The sequence below is a fragment of the Sapajus apella genome, unplaced genomic scaffold (assembly GCF_009761245.1).
Source record: "Sapajus apella isolate SASKATOON/1434 unplaced genomic scaffold, GSC_monkey_1.0 scaffold10, whole genome shotgun sequence".
Lineage (NCBI taxonomy): Eukaryota > Metazoa > Chordata > Mammalia > Primates > Cebidae > Sapajus > Sapajus apella.
This window is the reverse complement of record NW_022436950.1, coordinates 12,037,768-12,054,040: the sequence shown is the minus strand read 5'-3', so window position 1 is coordinate 12,054,040 and position 16,273 is coordinate 12,037,768. Positions and strand designations below refer to the sequence as shown.

At 43.4% G+C, this 16,273-nt stretch overlaps 1 protein-coding gene across 2 annotated transcripts in view; it reads right to left on the bottom strand.

The window, feature by feature from the left end:
- SLC19A3 (solute carrier family 19 member 3) overlaps nt 1-14,266 on the bottom strand; it is a 29,232-nt gene extending 14,966 nt beyond the window's left edge. The window contains exon 1 of one of the 2 annotated variants that reach the window (XM_032278006.1): nt 14,152-14,266. The gene's annotated coding sequence lies outside the window, so the exon portion shown is untranslated. The remainder of the gene's footprint in view (nt 1-14,151) is intronic. The other variant, XM_032278005.1, reaches the window with a different exon arrangement.
- Between the last annotated feature and the right edge of the window lie 2,007 nt (nt 14,267-16,273).

The following is a 16,273-nucleotide window of genomic DNA, read 5'->3' as shown; positions in this document are numbered from 1 at the left end:
CAGCCGGGGCGAGAGTGAGACCCAGTCTCAAAAAAAAAAAAAAAAAAAATCCAATTTCAGTTTATTTTTAAATAGTGATTTTCATATTATTGTGTCAAGGAAATTAGTATGGGGTTGCAAACAGGATAATGATGATGATGATGATTATTATTATTATTATTATTATTCTGAAATGGAGTCTTACTCTGTCGCCCAGGCTGGTGTGCAGTGGTGCAATCTCAGCTCACTGCAACCTCTGCTTCCTGGGTTCAAGTGATTCTCCTGCCTCAGCCTCTGGAGTAGCTGGGACCCACCATGCCCAGCTGATTTGTGTGTTTTTAGTAGTAACAGGGTTTCGCCATGTTGACCAGGCTGGTCTTGAACTTTTGACCTCAGGTGTTCTGCCTGCCTCAGCCTCCCAAAGTGCTGAATTACGGGATTGTTTTAATGGTACAAAAAATGTTAACTATCAGAATGCATTGCAGAGAAAGGCTAAGCTTTTTTTCTGAAACTTCTGTGTGGGTCAGCAACATATAAATACAAATAGGTGATCATAATGTCCACTATCTTACTATGGGACACAGCACTAAGTTAGAAATTGTAGAGGAAGACTGGTCTCAGTGGCTCATGCCTGTAACCCCAACACTTTGGGAGGCCAATGGAGGACGATTGCTTGAGATCAGGCGTTCAAGACCAGCCTAGACAACAAAATGAGGCTCTATCTCTTAAAAGAAAAAACAAAAAGAACATACACATTCATGTATCTTTATAATAGAATGATTTATATTTTGGGGGTATATACCCAGTAATGGGATTGCTGGGTCAAATGGTATTTCTGCTTCTAGATCTTTGAGGAATTGCCACACTGTCTTCCACATGGTTGAACTAATTGACATTCCTATCAACAATATAAAAGCATTCCTTTTTCTCCACAATTTGGCCAGTGGGAACTGAATGATGAGAACACATCGATACATGGAGGCAAACAGCACGCTCTGGGATCTGTCAAGGGAACAAGGGGCGGAGGGGCGGGGAATAGCTAATGAATGCTTGGCTTGTACCTAGGTGATGACTTGATTTGTGCAGCAAACCACCATGCCAAACATTTACCTATATAACAAACCTGCAGACCCTGCATATGTACCCCAGAACTTAAAATAACAGTTAATGAAAAACAAACAAAGATTTAGCTTGCTGTGGTGGAGCATGCGTGTAATCCTAGCTACTTGGGAGGCTGAGGTGAGAGGATCATTTTAGGCCAGGAGTTCGAGGCTGCAGTGAGCTATGATCATGCTGCTGCACTCCAGCTTGGGCTACAGAGACCCTGTCGACAAAAAAATTGCAGAGGGAAAAACAGGACTAATTATGAACACATGTCCCACCTGTGTTGTCTGGGAGGCTCACATCCTCCACAACAAAGTATTATTCTAGAATAAACCATTGTTTGGGTAATTTTTCCATTTATCATTCCATTTTGACCTCATAATATTATCGGCCTCTAAAAAGCGCTCTAAACTTCCCTTTGCTTCCATTGCTTCTAAGGTGAGGACATAAATTGACTTGATTTTCTGAGTTCATACCTGTGAAAGCCAGATGTTTACCTTTCCCCTTCATTTTCTGTGCATGCCAAATCACAAGATAATCCTTTTAAAAGTTGCTCCTGTAGCAGTAATCCTCACCCATTATTATAAGCTTCATCACTTTTTAAAAAGGTATAAGAACACTATATAAGCAGTAGATTAAAACATTTAAAAAGGCTGGGTGTAGTGGCTCATGCCTGTAATCCCAGTGCTTTGAGAGGCTGAGGTCGGTGGATCACCTGAGGTCAGGAGTTCAAGACCACCCTGGCCAACATAGTGAAACCCCGTCTTTACTAATAACACAAAAATTAGCCAGGCATGGTGGCGAGCACCTGTAATCTCACTACTTGGGTGGCTGAGGCAGGAGAATCGCTTGAACCCAGGAGGTGGAGGTTGCAGTGAGTCGAGATCACGCCACTGCACTCCAGCCTGGGCAACAGAGAATGACTGTGTTAATAACAACAACAGAAAAAGGCACATTTGCCAAACAAAAGTCAGCCTATCAGGCTTTCATGATTTGAAACACGCAGTGAAGATGCCGAAGTAAAAAGGAATGGTGAATTCATCAGCTGCTCCTTTTAGCAGAGACTCAGAGCAGCTAAATCCACAATAGACCTTTCCTTGGTGGCCTTGGACACACAGGAGAGTTTGCAGTGGCACAGCGTTAGCTGCAACAGCAGATGGGGGAGGTGAACCCTGAGCTTTGGCCTTGGCTCCACTCCGGAGCCACAGTGATCCTGGGCAGGTCACAGTCTCCCTGCTCCACCTGCACAGCAGACCAGAGTGCACCTGCCCCCTGACTCTGTTGCAGCACACCACGTGGGCCATGAACAAAACGGTCATGGACACTGTAGGGATACACAGAGGCGCTGATCCAGCCAGCACCTTTGACTTTGAATGAGCCAACAGCTTTGCATGGCAAGTAGCCCCTTCAGTTGCCGTGGAACTGATGTGCTCTTTTCTTCTTTTGCTGCTAGGAAAGTGATTATTTTTTGCCCAGGTGCAGTGGCTCATGCCTGTAATGCTACTACTTTGGGAGGCCAAGGCAGGTGGATTGTTTGAGCAACATGGTGAAACCCTGTCTCTACATAAAATACAAAAATTAGCCAGGCATAGTGAGTGATGCGTGCCTGTAATCCAGCTACCTGGAAGGCTGAGGGGGGAGGATCGCTGGAGACTGGAACGCAGAGGTTGCAGTGAGATGAGATGGTGCCTCTGCACTCCAACCTGGGCAATAGAGCAAGACCCTGTTCTCAAAAGATATAAAAATAATAAAACAATTTTAAAAAATAATAAAAATAATTATTTTTCATGTTGTGAAAAAAGCCACAGCTCTCCCACCAGGGATGCTTCACTTCTCTACTGTTCGGCTCCAGCTTCTCTCAATGTCTATTTTTTTTTTTGGAGACAGAGTCTCCCTCTGTCACCAGGTTGGAGTGCAGTGGTATGATCTCAGCTCACTACAACCTCCACCTCCCAGGTTCAAATGATTCTCCTGCTTCAGCCTCCCGAGTAGTTGAGATTACAGGTACCCGCCACCATACCAGGTTAATTTTTTGTATTTTTAGTAGAGACGGGATTTCACCATGTTGGTCAGGCTGGTCTCGAACTCCTGACCTTGAGTGATCCAACCACCTTGGCCTCCCAAAGCCCAGGATTACAGATGTGAGCCACCACACCCAGCCTGAATCTCTGCTTTGAGCCCATTGCAGCATATTCCACATAAGGCCACACTGCTTGCTGCTGCCTCCCCTTTTTTGGGGTGTGTGGAGTGCCAAAGCCATTTGAAAAATAAATCTTGCTAGCATACCTAATCCTACTTCATTTGAAAATGCTCTTAGGTTTTTTTTTTTTAATCTCCCATAAAATTTAAAGTTTACTTGTATTTTGACTATGAATGAATTTGGCAGAAATGGCTTCTCATGATTTTTGTTTTCATCTACCTTGCAACCTATTATACGTTTGCAAAATTTCTTTTACTGCAATCTATTTCATGCTTGTAGTCTCTTGGTGTCAGAGTTCAATTTTTTTCTTTCTTTTTTTATTTTAATTATTACCATATTATTGGCTTTTCCACTTTTAATCATCTCCTTAAATAGTTCTTTCCACCTGGCAGCTCATGCCTATAATCCCAGCACTTTGGGAGGCTGAGGTGGGAGGATTGCTTGAGCCCAGGAGTTTGAGACCAGCCTGGACAACATAGTGAGACCCTGTCTCTATTAAAAACAAAACAAAAACAAAACAAAACAAAACAACAACAACAAAAAAACCCCTAAAACCCAAAAGTTTCCAACTGGCTGCAAGCCACCCTTCCTTCACAGACAAATGCTTTAACAATTGATTATTAAGTGTCCAGCTGATTTTTGATACTATCTCTGAAACTCCCAATTTTCTTCTAGTGACTACAAGATAAGTTCATTTGTCATTCTAATTCTGTGGTACAGAAAAATTAAGGGTTTTGTTTATTTGTTTTTAGTGGGAAACAAAAAAATTACTTCATTGCCAGGATCCCTTTTGGTGTGAGTTACAAATGAAGGCTGGAACTCATATCTCCTGGGTCCGCTGCTGTATTTCCTTCAGTGAGCCTTAACTCAAAGAGTCATTGTGCAGATTAAGCTCTTTCCATAGTTGTACACACACCAATGTTCAAGTATTGTTTGTATATGCATTGGGGAATCATACTGGACCTAAGCTAATTTGGACCTCATCTAAATTTCAGACACGGATAATGCCCTATTTCTTAATCTGTGGGTTGTTTGTATCTATCTCTAAGTGTACATACTTAAAATTCCTATATTCTCAAATATTTCCAAGTATATTTTCCATTTTTGTAGGATAAGCAACTATTAAAAAGCAAGAACTACAGAAACCGAGGCTGGGCACTTTGCCTCACACCTCTAATCCCAGCACTTTGGGAGATCGAGGCGGGTGGGTGACTTGAGGTCAGGAGTTCGAGACCAGCCTGGCCAACATGGTGAAACCCCTGTCTCTACTAAAAATAGAAAGGTTAGCCCAGGTGTGGTGGTGGGCACCTGTAATACCAGCTTTTTAGGAGGCTGAGGCACAAGAATCGCTTGAATCTGGGAGGTGGTGGTTGCAGTGAGCCGATTGCACAAATGCTCTCCAGCCTGGGTGACAGAGGCTCCTCCGTCTCAAAAAAAAAAAAAAAAAAAAAACCAAAAACACACAATCAAACAAAAAAGAACTGCAGAAGCTGGCATGCACTGGTGGGCTTCCTGAAGCCAGGGTGATTTTCTAGCTAAGAAGAAGCCTTATTTGGTCAGATTCCTCCACCCATACATACCCACTTGCCCACCCAAGCATGGAATTCTCCCACAGACAAAGCATTCAGAGCTGTGGGGCTCCCTGAGGTAGCAGCCAGGTGCAAGCAAGTAACTCCCTCCAACCTGGTTATGCAAGCTTCCCACAACCAACAACCTGGGGAAGCACAAGATGCTGAGTGAGTGGAAAGAAATCCCTTGATCAAGTCTTGGTCCATGTTTGTTCAGATGATACTGCCAGAATGAACCCAGATGCCAGTAATTTGAAAGGACATTATCTACAATAGTGGTTCCCGACCTTCTTGGAACCAGGGTCCCGTTTCATGGAAGACAATTTTTCCATGAAAAAATGGGGGAGGAGTTGGGGGAATGGTTTTGGGATGAAAGCGTTCGGTCCCTAATCATCGGGCATGAGATTCTCACAAGGAGCTCACCTAGATCCCTCGCATTCACAGTTCTAGGAGAATCTGATGCTGCCACTGCTCTGGCAGCAGACCGAGCTTAGGTGCTAATGCTTGGTTGCCAGCAGCTCACCTGCTGTGTGGCCCGTTCCTAACAGGCCATGGGACCCCTGATCGAGAATCCCCACTCTCCTCCTACTTCCTGCCCACTTCTTTCTACTAATCATTCCAGCCATCTCAGAGAGGGCAGTCATCTGAGAAATGGGCTAGCCTGATTTTCACAATAGGATAGAACTTTACTACAGTCAAAACACTTATTTCAAACAGAAGAGCAATAAATTGGTAATTATATTTTTGCCAGATGCCATCTCTACAAAAACACTAAATAAGTCTGGGTTTGGTGGCTCATGCCTGTAATCCCAGCACTCAAGTGAGACGGGTGGATCACTTAAGAGTTTGAGTCCAGCTTGGTCAACATGGCAGGAACTCTGTCTATACTAAAAGTCTAAAAATTAACCAGTTTAAGACCAGCCTGGGCAACATAAAGACCCCATCTCTCTAAATATTAAAAAAAAAAAAAAAAAAGGAGTTTTACAGAGCATGATCTTTAGCTCCCTCCCCCCAAGTTTTTAGGCCATCTAGGGACTCCACTCTAAGCTATCTTATTAGCATAAACATTATCAAAGAGGCTCATTATGAATAAAAAGACACCTATCACTCAGGAATTCTCAAAAGTTTTAGCTTAAAGACTAAATACATTTTAGGTTATATCACAGTTATATTTTCCAAAAAGCCCACCTTTCAGCCTTTCAACACTGCTAGGAGTCAAGCTCCTCCCTAGACAGAAGCAAACTCAAAGTCTGATTACCAAAAACAAAAATATTTGCTTTTAGCTGATATCAGAATAGATCAACTAATTATGCCTTTTAATCTACTTATTACTGAAATAGAAGAGAATATAACTTTGAGTAAAACGTTCAAATAAAGCAAAGGGCTGCGGTCAGCCTAAGTCACGGCAAGATGGCCCTGAAGGAAGACGTAGGGAAAGGATGCCAGGGGCTCGCTGCAGTCAGAGAGTGGTGGCCAGGCATGGTGACTCAAGCCTGTAATCCCAGCACTTTGGGAGGCCAAGACAGATGGATCACCTTGGTCAGGAGTTTGAGACCAGCCTGGCCAACATGATGAAACCCTGTCTCTAATAAAAATACAAAAACTTAGCTGGGCATGGTGGCTGTTACCTGTAATTCTAGCTACTTGGGAGGCTGAGGTATGAGAATCTCTTAAACCCAGAAGGTGGAGGCTGCAGTGAGCCAAGATTGTGCCACTGTACCCCAGCCTGGGTGACAGAGCAAGACTCTGTCTCAAAAAATAAAATAAAATAAAATAAAATAAAATAAAAAATTGGAAGGTGATTCCACCAACTTCTAGGGAGCTATTGTATTCTGGCTGTAATTTCATCTTATTTGAAATGCATCTTATTGATCAATTCCTCACTCTACATACAAAAACTAATTTCACATAACAAATACTAACACCACAGCATGCCATTCAGAAGGAAACAGATCTTCGTGACCTAGGAACTGGCACACATTTGAAATGATAAAAAGAATCTTAAAAGAAAAAAAATGATAAAGTGGATTTCTTCAAAAAGCCACATCTGGCGATCAGGAGGTACTGTTAAGAAACTGGATGGAAAGGACACAAGGCCCCGTGGCTCACACCTGTGATCCCAGCAATTTGGGAGGCTGAGGTGGGTGGATTGCTTGAGGTCAGGAGTTTGAGACCAGCCTGGCCAACAGGGTGAAACCCCATCTCTGCTAAAATTACCAAAATTAGTCAGGTGTGGTGGCGCAAGCCTATAATCCCAGCTACCTGGGAGGCCGAGGCAGAATTGCTTGAACTCAGGAAGTGGAGGTTGCAGTGAGGATTGCACTACTGCACTCTAGCCTGGGCGACAGAAGGAAACTCTGTCTCAAAAAAGAAAAAAAAAGTCACATTAGCTGGGCATGGTGGTTCACTCCTGTAATCCCGTAATCCCAGCACTTTGGCAGGCAGAGGCGGGTGGATCATGAGGTCAGGAGTTCCGAGACCAGCCTGACCAACATGGTGAAACCCTGTGTCTACTAAAAATACAAAAATTAGCCGGGCATGGTGGCGGGCACCTATAGTCCTAGCTACTCAGCAGGCTGAGGCAGGAGAATGGCTTGAACCCGGGAGGCAGAGGTTGCAGCGAGCCGAGATCATGCCACTGCACTCCAGCCTGGGTGATAGAGCGGAACTCCGTGAAAAAAAAAAAAGCACAACTGCTTATCAGGAGGTACTGTTAAGAAACTGAAAAGGGACCAGGTGCAGTGACTCTTGACTGTAATCCCAGCACTTTGGGAGCTGAGGCAGGAGGATCACTTGAGCCTGGGAGTTTAAGACCAGACTGGACAACATTTTTTTGTCTGTACAAAAAAAATACCAAAAAAAAAAAAAAAAAAAAATAGTAAAGCAAATAAATTAGAAAGGGAAGCCATAGACTTAAGAGAAAACAGTCATAATACCAGTATCAGAAAAAATATTTGTCTCCAAAATATAAAGAACCCCTGCAACTCCATAAGAATAGCTGAACAAAAGATTTAAATACTTTGCAAAACATGTGGTTGGCCAAGAGCACATGCAAAGATACTCAATGTAAGTCATCAGAAATCCTAAGTTAACACTATGAGAAAAAACTAGCACTAGAATGGCTACAGAGGCCAGCGTACCAAATGTTGGCAAAGATTTAGAGCAAGTGAATCCATACACATTGCTCATAGGAATGTAAAATGGTATCAACCCTTTGGAAAATCATTTGGCAGTCTATCCAAGAATGCTCATATATTACCATTAGTGAAAAAATGAGAGGCAACTAAATGTCCATTAAACAAGGAATGAATAAACAATGGTAAATTTTGGCAACCAATACTAATTAAGAATAAAAAGGAGTGAACTATTGCACATACTTGAATGAATATAAAAAAAAAAATTGCTGTGCTAAAGAATCCAGATACAAAAATGCATGACTTCATTAACATATGAAGTCCTAAGATATGCAAAACTCATCTGTAGTGATGGAAATTGGATCACTAATTTCCTGTTGCCTGTGGTGTGGGGTAGGGAAGAAAGTGACGGCAGTAGAACACAGGGGAACTTCCCGGGGTGACCAAAACATTCTACACCTTGATCGTGGTGATGGTTACAAACATTTGTCCAAACTCATGTATTAATACTATACACTTACATTATACATTTGCTTGTTTGTAAACCATACTGCTATGGTTTGAATATCTGTCCCCTTCAAAACTCATGTTGAATCTTAATACCAGGCCCGGTGCAGTGGCTCTCACCTATAATCCCAGCACTTAGGCTGAGGCAAAAAGATTGCTCGAGGCCAGGAGTTCAAGATCAGACTGGTCAAGATAGCAAGAACACAGTTCTGCAAAAAAATTAAGTAAATTCGCTGGACATGGTGGTGCATGCCTGTAGTCCAAGCTACTGAGAAACTGAGGCAGGAGGATCCTTGAGCCCAGGATGTCAAGGCTGCAGTAAGCCATGATTGCACCACTGCATTCCAAGTTGAGCTGGAGAGTGAGACCCTATTGTAAAAAAATAAAAAAAAGAGGTGGGGCTTTTCAGAAGGGATTCGATCATAAGCACTCTGTGCTTATGAATGGATTAGCCCATTCATGAATTAATGGAGTCAAAGGTTAATGGATTAATGAGCTATTATGGGAGGGGAACTTGTGACTTTCTAAGAGAAAGCCCTGAGCTAGCAGCCTTAGCCCTTGGACCATGTGATGCCTGTGCCTTCTTGGAATTCTTTACAGTCCATACCAGGAAGAAGGCTCTCACCAATGTGCCCCCTCAACCTTGAACTTCGCAGCCTCCATAACTGTAAGAAATAAAATACTAGGCCAGGCATGGTGGCTCACGCCTGTGATCCCAGCACTTTGGGAGGTCAAGGAGGATGGATCAGGAGGTCAAAAGATCAAGACCATCCTGGTCAACATGGTGAAATCCAAAATTAGCTGGGTGTCGTGGCGCATGCCTGTAGTTCCAGCTACTCAGGAGGCTAAGGCAGGAGAATTGCTTGAACCCAGGAGGTGGAGGTTGCAGTGAACCGAGATTCTAGCCTGGCAACAGAGCAAGGCTCCGTCACCAAAAAAAAAAAAAAAAAAAAAAAGAAAGCAAGCAAGCCACTTTCTTTATAAATTTCTCACATTCAGGTATTGTTATAAGCAACAGAAAACAGATTAAAATAAAAAGATAATTTGAAAAAAAATCACTGATATGTGGAAGAAAATAAACCAGTCTCAAACATTATCCTGCATACAAGAATCTAGACACCAAAAGGACATAACCATAAAGATTCCGTTTATGCCAGGTCCCAAACAGTCAAAACTACTTCATGCTTATAGAAATCACAAAATGTGGTTGGGCACAGTGGCTGACGCCTGTAATCTCAGCACTTTGGGAGGTCAAGAGGCGGGTGGATCACAAGGTCAGGAGTTCGAGACCAGCTTGGCCAACATAGTGAAACCCCCATCTCTACTAAAAATACAAAAATTAGCTGGGCGTGGTGGCTCGTGCCTGTAGTCCCAGCTCCTTGGGAGGCTAATGCAGGAGAATTGCTCCATCCTGGGAGGCAGAGGTTGCAGTGAGCTGAGACCACGCCATTGCACTCCAGCCTGGGTGACAGAGTGAGACTCTTTCTCAAAAAAAAAAAAAAAAAAAGACAAAAGAAAAAGAAATCACAACTGTGGTCATCCCAGAGGTAGGGGTAGGTGAGAACTGATGGTAAAGGGCATGGGGGAACTTTCTGAGTTGATGAAATATCCTATATCTTGATGGATTATAGCTACAAGGGTGTGCACAATTGCAAACACTTAAAATCTTTGTTTGCATGTAGATTATACCTCAACTTAAAAAAATGCATTCTACTCTCCTTCCTCCAAAGCATTTTACTGTGCTCAAATCTCTCTAGTTCTGGACTTCTTCTAGCGGTGCAATGACTAAGGTTATTTTAAATTCCACAAGGCCTCCATATAATAGGAAAACCAAACAGGATCTTTGAAATTGAGTCTGTCCCAGAAAATTTCTAATGAAAACATGCCCATAAAGCAAAGCTGGGACAGGCCAATAAATCTTGTAAGTTTGGCCACGTATAACATTCTTCAATTAATACAGATAGAATAAGAGATACTGCTTTTTTCTGTGCCCAGCGTTTCTTTCTTTCTAGAACCATGCTGGTTTCCTGCCTTCAGATCCAACTTCTTCTCCTTCCTGCTGCCCACCACTATGAAAATCCCAGGCACAACACCCCTTCCTCTCCCTGGCGTCTCTCGTCTTCCTCCTTCAGAGACAGCTGCCAAGAGCAATAGCTTTATACGCAGAGCCCATCCTCTTCTGGTGGCTTTATGTACTGGAGCCAACCCTCTTCAGCAGCCAATGTCATTTGAAATTCCATTAAAAAAAAAAAAAAAAGCAGACACTCAGATTCAGATCTTTCTGAAACACAAGTGATTAGAGAGATAATAACACCTTCCCCTGACTATTCTTTTTTTTATTTTTTATTTTGGGACAGAGTCTCCCTCCACTGCCCAGGCTGAAGTACGGTGGTGCAATCTCCGCTCACCGCAACGTCTGCCTCTCGGGTTCAAGTGATTCTCCCACCTCAGCCTCCCAAGTAGCTGGGACCACACACAGGTACCCGCCACCAGGCCCGGCTAAGTTTTGTATCTTTAGTAGTGACAGGTTTCACCGTGTTGGCCAGGTTGGTATTGAACTCCTGACCTCAAGTGATTCGCCTGTCGCAGCCTCTCAAAGTGCTGGGATTACAGGCATAAGCCACCTTGCCAGGACTTCCGCTGATTATTCTTACTAAAGTAACCTAATTTAGCTTCTGTAGAGTTTTGTGCTAAGTGACCTAGACTCTCAAAAAACTGCAAAATAGCCCTATCACCCATTTATAAACCTTTATAATCCTTTATGTCAAACTCCACCCCCTGACCAAAAAAAAATACATCTTTGCTGGAATAAAGCTCTCCACACAACTTCCAAATATGTGAACTAGGCCCAGATATCCAATATGTGGGTCAGAATAGTTCTGTTGTTTGTTTTTGTAAGAGCAGAAACAAGTGATTTGTTTTTTATTTTTAGTAAAGATGGGGCTTTGCCATATTGACCAGGCTGGCCTTGAACTGGTCAAGCAATCTGCCTGCCTCGGCTTCCCAAAGTGCTAGGATTACAGGTGTGAGCTACTGCTCCTGGCCTAAGTGACCTTTAAGATGCTTCAGGTTTTATTTTTTCACATATGGTATCATTCCTTTTAATTTGCGTGAGATATTTGCTGGTAAATTAGTCATTCCCTTCCAAATTCTGTTTATTCTCTATGTTTATGTTCAGATCAATCTAGTATTAGGTGCAGCAGGAAGAATATGCGTAAGAAAACCATAAAACTTTTGGGAGCAGCTTAGAAAGTCAACTGACCCTAGCCTGGGCAAAATAGTGAGATCTCATTTCTATAAAAAATACAAAAATTAGAGAGCATGGTGGCTCATGCCTGCAATCCCAGCAATTTGGAAGGCCCAGGTGGGTGGATCTTGAGGTCAGGACACCGAGACCATCTTGGCCAACATGGTGAAACCCCGTCTGCACTAAAAATACAAAATTAGCCGGGTGTGGTGGCGTGTGCCCTCTAGTCCCAAGTACTTGGGAGACTGAGGTGGGAGGATTGCTTGAGCCCAGAAGGTCAAGGCTGCCGTGAGTGGAGATCACACCACTGCACTCCAGCTTGGGCGACAGAGTGAAAGAAGCCCAAAAAGCAAAATCAAAACAAAACAAAAAACAAAAAACAAAAAAGGAAAGTCAGCTGACCATCTAGTCATTGAGATGCAGTGGAAGTATCTGATTAGATACATTGAGAGAAGGTGGGGTTGCAGGGAAAAGTTCGGACTAAAGAAAAATGAAGGGGGGCCGCGGTGGCTCAGGCCAGTTGTCCTGGTGCATGAGGAGGTCCGGCTACACGTCCGAGGCCAGCCTGGGAACATAGAAACCTCTCATCCATTAAAAAAAAAAAAAAGAAAAGAGTAAAGAAAAGAAAATTTAGGAATCATTGGAGCTATTTAACAACTCTGTAAATTTTAACAACAGATAGCAATGTTAAATACTTTATTATCTATAGACAGGCAAATAAGGTTATCCAGTGAAGGACAAGTCTTCCTTTCCCGATGGAAAGCCAGTTTCAATATTCCCAGACTATATTTCAATACTCAACATTCCTGATCTACAAACATACCCATTCTTTGGATTCTTCTTTAATCTGGCTATAACAGCCTCACCAGTTTTGTCATTAATGAGTGCTGGGACTCAGAAGCCGATACCTCAAAATACGGGACTTTGACATGCTGGAGACCTCAAGGTCTCTCTGACCTTCCCTGCTCTCAGCTCGACAAAGCCTTTATCTGCTGAAGATCCAGACCCACCAAAAAGAACAATTGTTTATTTTCCCTTCCCTGTAAGACCAAGAATATACCCACGCCTGAACAGACCCTTTCACAAGATAATGTAGCTTCTTCTCTCCCCTGACCCATTCATTCTCCCTAGCAAGCACCTCAACAGAGCTGCTCTTCTCCTCCCTTCCATAACCTGCCAGAGTGGTCTAGAAGCTTCTGACACATGTTGCAGGGTGGGGTAATCAATTACTCTGATTCTCCATTTGTGTGTGTTACATAAATGTGTACGCATTTACCATTACATGACCTTAAGAGTCTTGTTGCTCTATTACCAATAATGACTGAAGGAAATTGGTATTTTTGTCCATTTCAGCTACTAATAGGATAATCTTATAAGTTATTTGGAAAGTTATGTTTTAGTCCATTTAATATACGTGCCTTGATGGAAAAACACCTTTTGCCACAGGGGACACCAAAGTTTCAATATTGATAGGAGCAAAATACATGAGAGTATTTTATTTTTTTGAGGCAGAGTCTTGCTCTGTTGCCAGGCTGGAATGCAGTGGTACGATCTCGGCTCACTGCAAACTCCAACTTCCAAGTTCAAGCCGTTCTTCAGCCTCAGCCTCCCGAGAAACTGGGATTATGGGTGCCCACCACCACGCCTGGCTAATTTTTGCATTTTTAGTAGAGATGGGGTTTCACCCGAGGGCTAGGCTGATCTCGAACTCCTGACCTCAAGACCTCAAGTGATCTGCCCGCGCAGCCTCCCAAAGTGCTGGTATTACAGGCGTGAGCCACCAGCTCAGCCTGAGGGTACTTTTAGAAAACATTATTTCTCTACTCTTTTCAAACCTGAAGCACTCCAAAAGACCCAACCTGTTGCACATTTGCAGCAGCGACATTGATTTGGTAAATAGATGTCACACTGTTATTTGAGGACTTAGGTATCCTTTCCAGCAGTGTTATTGTAAGGCGTAGTGCTTTCTTTTAGTTTCAATTAACTAAATTTCAAGTGGTTCCCCCAAAGACCCCTGCTCTCTTAAATTCAAACTCACCTCTATTTTCCTCACTAGGAAAGACCTTTTTTCTATCCTTGGATTGGAATTTGGAATTCTGTGCTAAAATGTCTTTCCGTTAAAATCTGTGAACGCGGGTTACAACCTTAGGAGGTGCGGGCACTGTACGAAAATCGTGGTTTTGTTTAATTTGCTTTTCCAGAAGCCTGCGAATGGGAATTCTAGACAAACTCACTTGGGTGAGTCACAGCACGCGAGCTGTGGGCCTCTTCACCCAGCTCGGAGTGCAGCCCGGGTCCGCGGATCCAGGAGCCCGCCCCCAGCTCTCCAAACCCGGGAGGAGAGAGGCCACACTGCTGCGAGCGAGGGATGACGGTGCTCCTTCAATTAATTCGCCCCCGAGATGTTCTTACCTACACAAGGGGGCCTCTGCTCACCAGATCGCTGACTTGCGGGACGACCACGCACCCGCAGCTGTCGGATGGATCCAGGCGCTCTGGTAGGGGCGGGGGCGGAGCCTGCCTGGCCGAGAGCCCGGGGCCACGCCCCCACGTTTTGCATACGCGAGTCGGGGCCTCCAGACCTTTCAACGCAGTGGGGAAGCCCAGGTTTCCCTGGGCCCGGGCGGGTTTTCTGGGCAAAAACAGCTAACTCCGCCGAAAGGAGCAACTGAAGTAATCCACTGACATTCAGCATAATGAAGCAGGATGGCCTGAATCCAACGTCGATCGTTTGCTTTATTTATAAATATGTCCTTTCTTATGAATCCAAGGCTGGCTGTGACCGCCGCACTCTACATTGAAGAAAGTGAGGCAGAAGGAAGCAGGCCTCCCCTTCCCTTCCCCTCCCCTTCCCCTCCCGTCCTCCTCCCCTCCCTCTCTCCTTCCCTCCTCTTCTCCCACCCCTCCCCTCCCCTTCCCCTCTCCTCCTCTTCCCCTCTCCTCCTCTTCCGCTATTCCTCCCTTTCCCTCTCCTCCCCTCCTCTCTTCCTTTCCTTTCCCTTCCCTTCCCCTCGCTGCCTCCCTTCCTTCCTTCCTTCCTTCCTTCCTCTCTCTTCCTTCTTTCTTTCTTTCTTTCTTTCTTTCTTTCTTTCTTTCTTTCTTTCTTTCTTTCTTTCTTTCTTTCTTTCTTTCTTTCTTTCTTCTTTCTTTCTTTCTTTCTTTTTCTTTCTTTCTTTCTTTTTCTTTCTTTCTTTCTTCTTTCTTTCTTTCTTCTTTCTTTCTTTCTTTTTCTTTGTTTCTTTCTTTTTCTTCTTTCTTTCTTTCTTTCTCTTTCTCTTTCTCTCTTTTTCTTTCTCTCTTTCTCTCACTCTCTTTCTTTCTTTCTTTTTCCTTTTCTTTTCTCTTTCTTTCTTTTAGACAGGGTCTCACTACATCTCCCAGGCTGGAGTACAGTGGTGCAACCCCAGCTCACTGCAACCCCGATCTCCCAGTCTCAGTGATCCTGCCTCAGCCTCCCAAGTAGCTGGGCTTGCATGTAGGTGCCACCACGTCACATTATTTTATTTTATTTTATTTTATTTTTGTAGAGACAGAGTCTCGCTATCTTGCTCAGGCTGGTCTCGAACTCCTGGGCTCAAAGAATCCTCCTGCCTTCCAGAGTGTTGAGATTACAGGCGTGAGCCACTGCACTCAGCCTACAAATAGTTTATGTATTAACGTGAAACTTCTTATTAAAAAGAGGATTTTTAAAAAAAAACATTACAAGTACTTTTTGTTAATATGGAAAAAAGATTTTTATTTTTGTTCATCTTTTTCTGGAATTGAAAACCACCCCCCTGAAGATAAACACTGCATGACTTCTAAGGGCTACTAGCAGAAGTGAAATGGGTTAAAAGACCCCCAGGTGTCTTGGTTTTCTGTCCTACGGCTCTGTCCTGTGTTTTCTATTTTCAACCTCCTGTGATTTGTGAAAAGTCCTGAGCTGAATATCAGGTGTAGGAGTTCCCTGGTCATTGTGTCACAATGAGCCCTTGCAAATTGCTGTGTTCTCCCAGAGAGTATTGTGAAATTTCCCTAAAGGCTGAAGGTGTCATGATTTCCTCCACACCTCTTGATGAGGATGAGTTCAAATTGGATCTTGAGAAGTTTAGTCTGATTCTCAATATCTCATAGCCATAGTCTAAGAGAGAGGTATTGAGGAATTCATTTATGCATAGAAGCATAAATGACACATTTGCAGATTAAATGGCATGACATTTGAGTTTGATCCCATACGATTGTGTGGGGAGATTGGTGTGGATGGGGTCATAGGTGACAAAAGATTGGCTGTGTGTTGGTTGGTGTTTACTTGGGTGATAGTTCTTAGAAACTGATTGTACTGTTTTCCACTTTTGTATATATTTGGCATTTTCCATAACACAAAATATTTTAAAAATCATTTATTCTGACTGGGCACAGTGGCTAATGCCTGGAATCCAGCACTTTGGGATGCCAAGAAGGGTGGATTGCTTGAGCCCAGGAGTTCAAGACCAGCTTGGGCAACATAGTGAGACCTTTTCTCTACAAACATACAAAAATTAGTTGGGCATAGCAG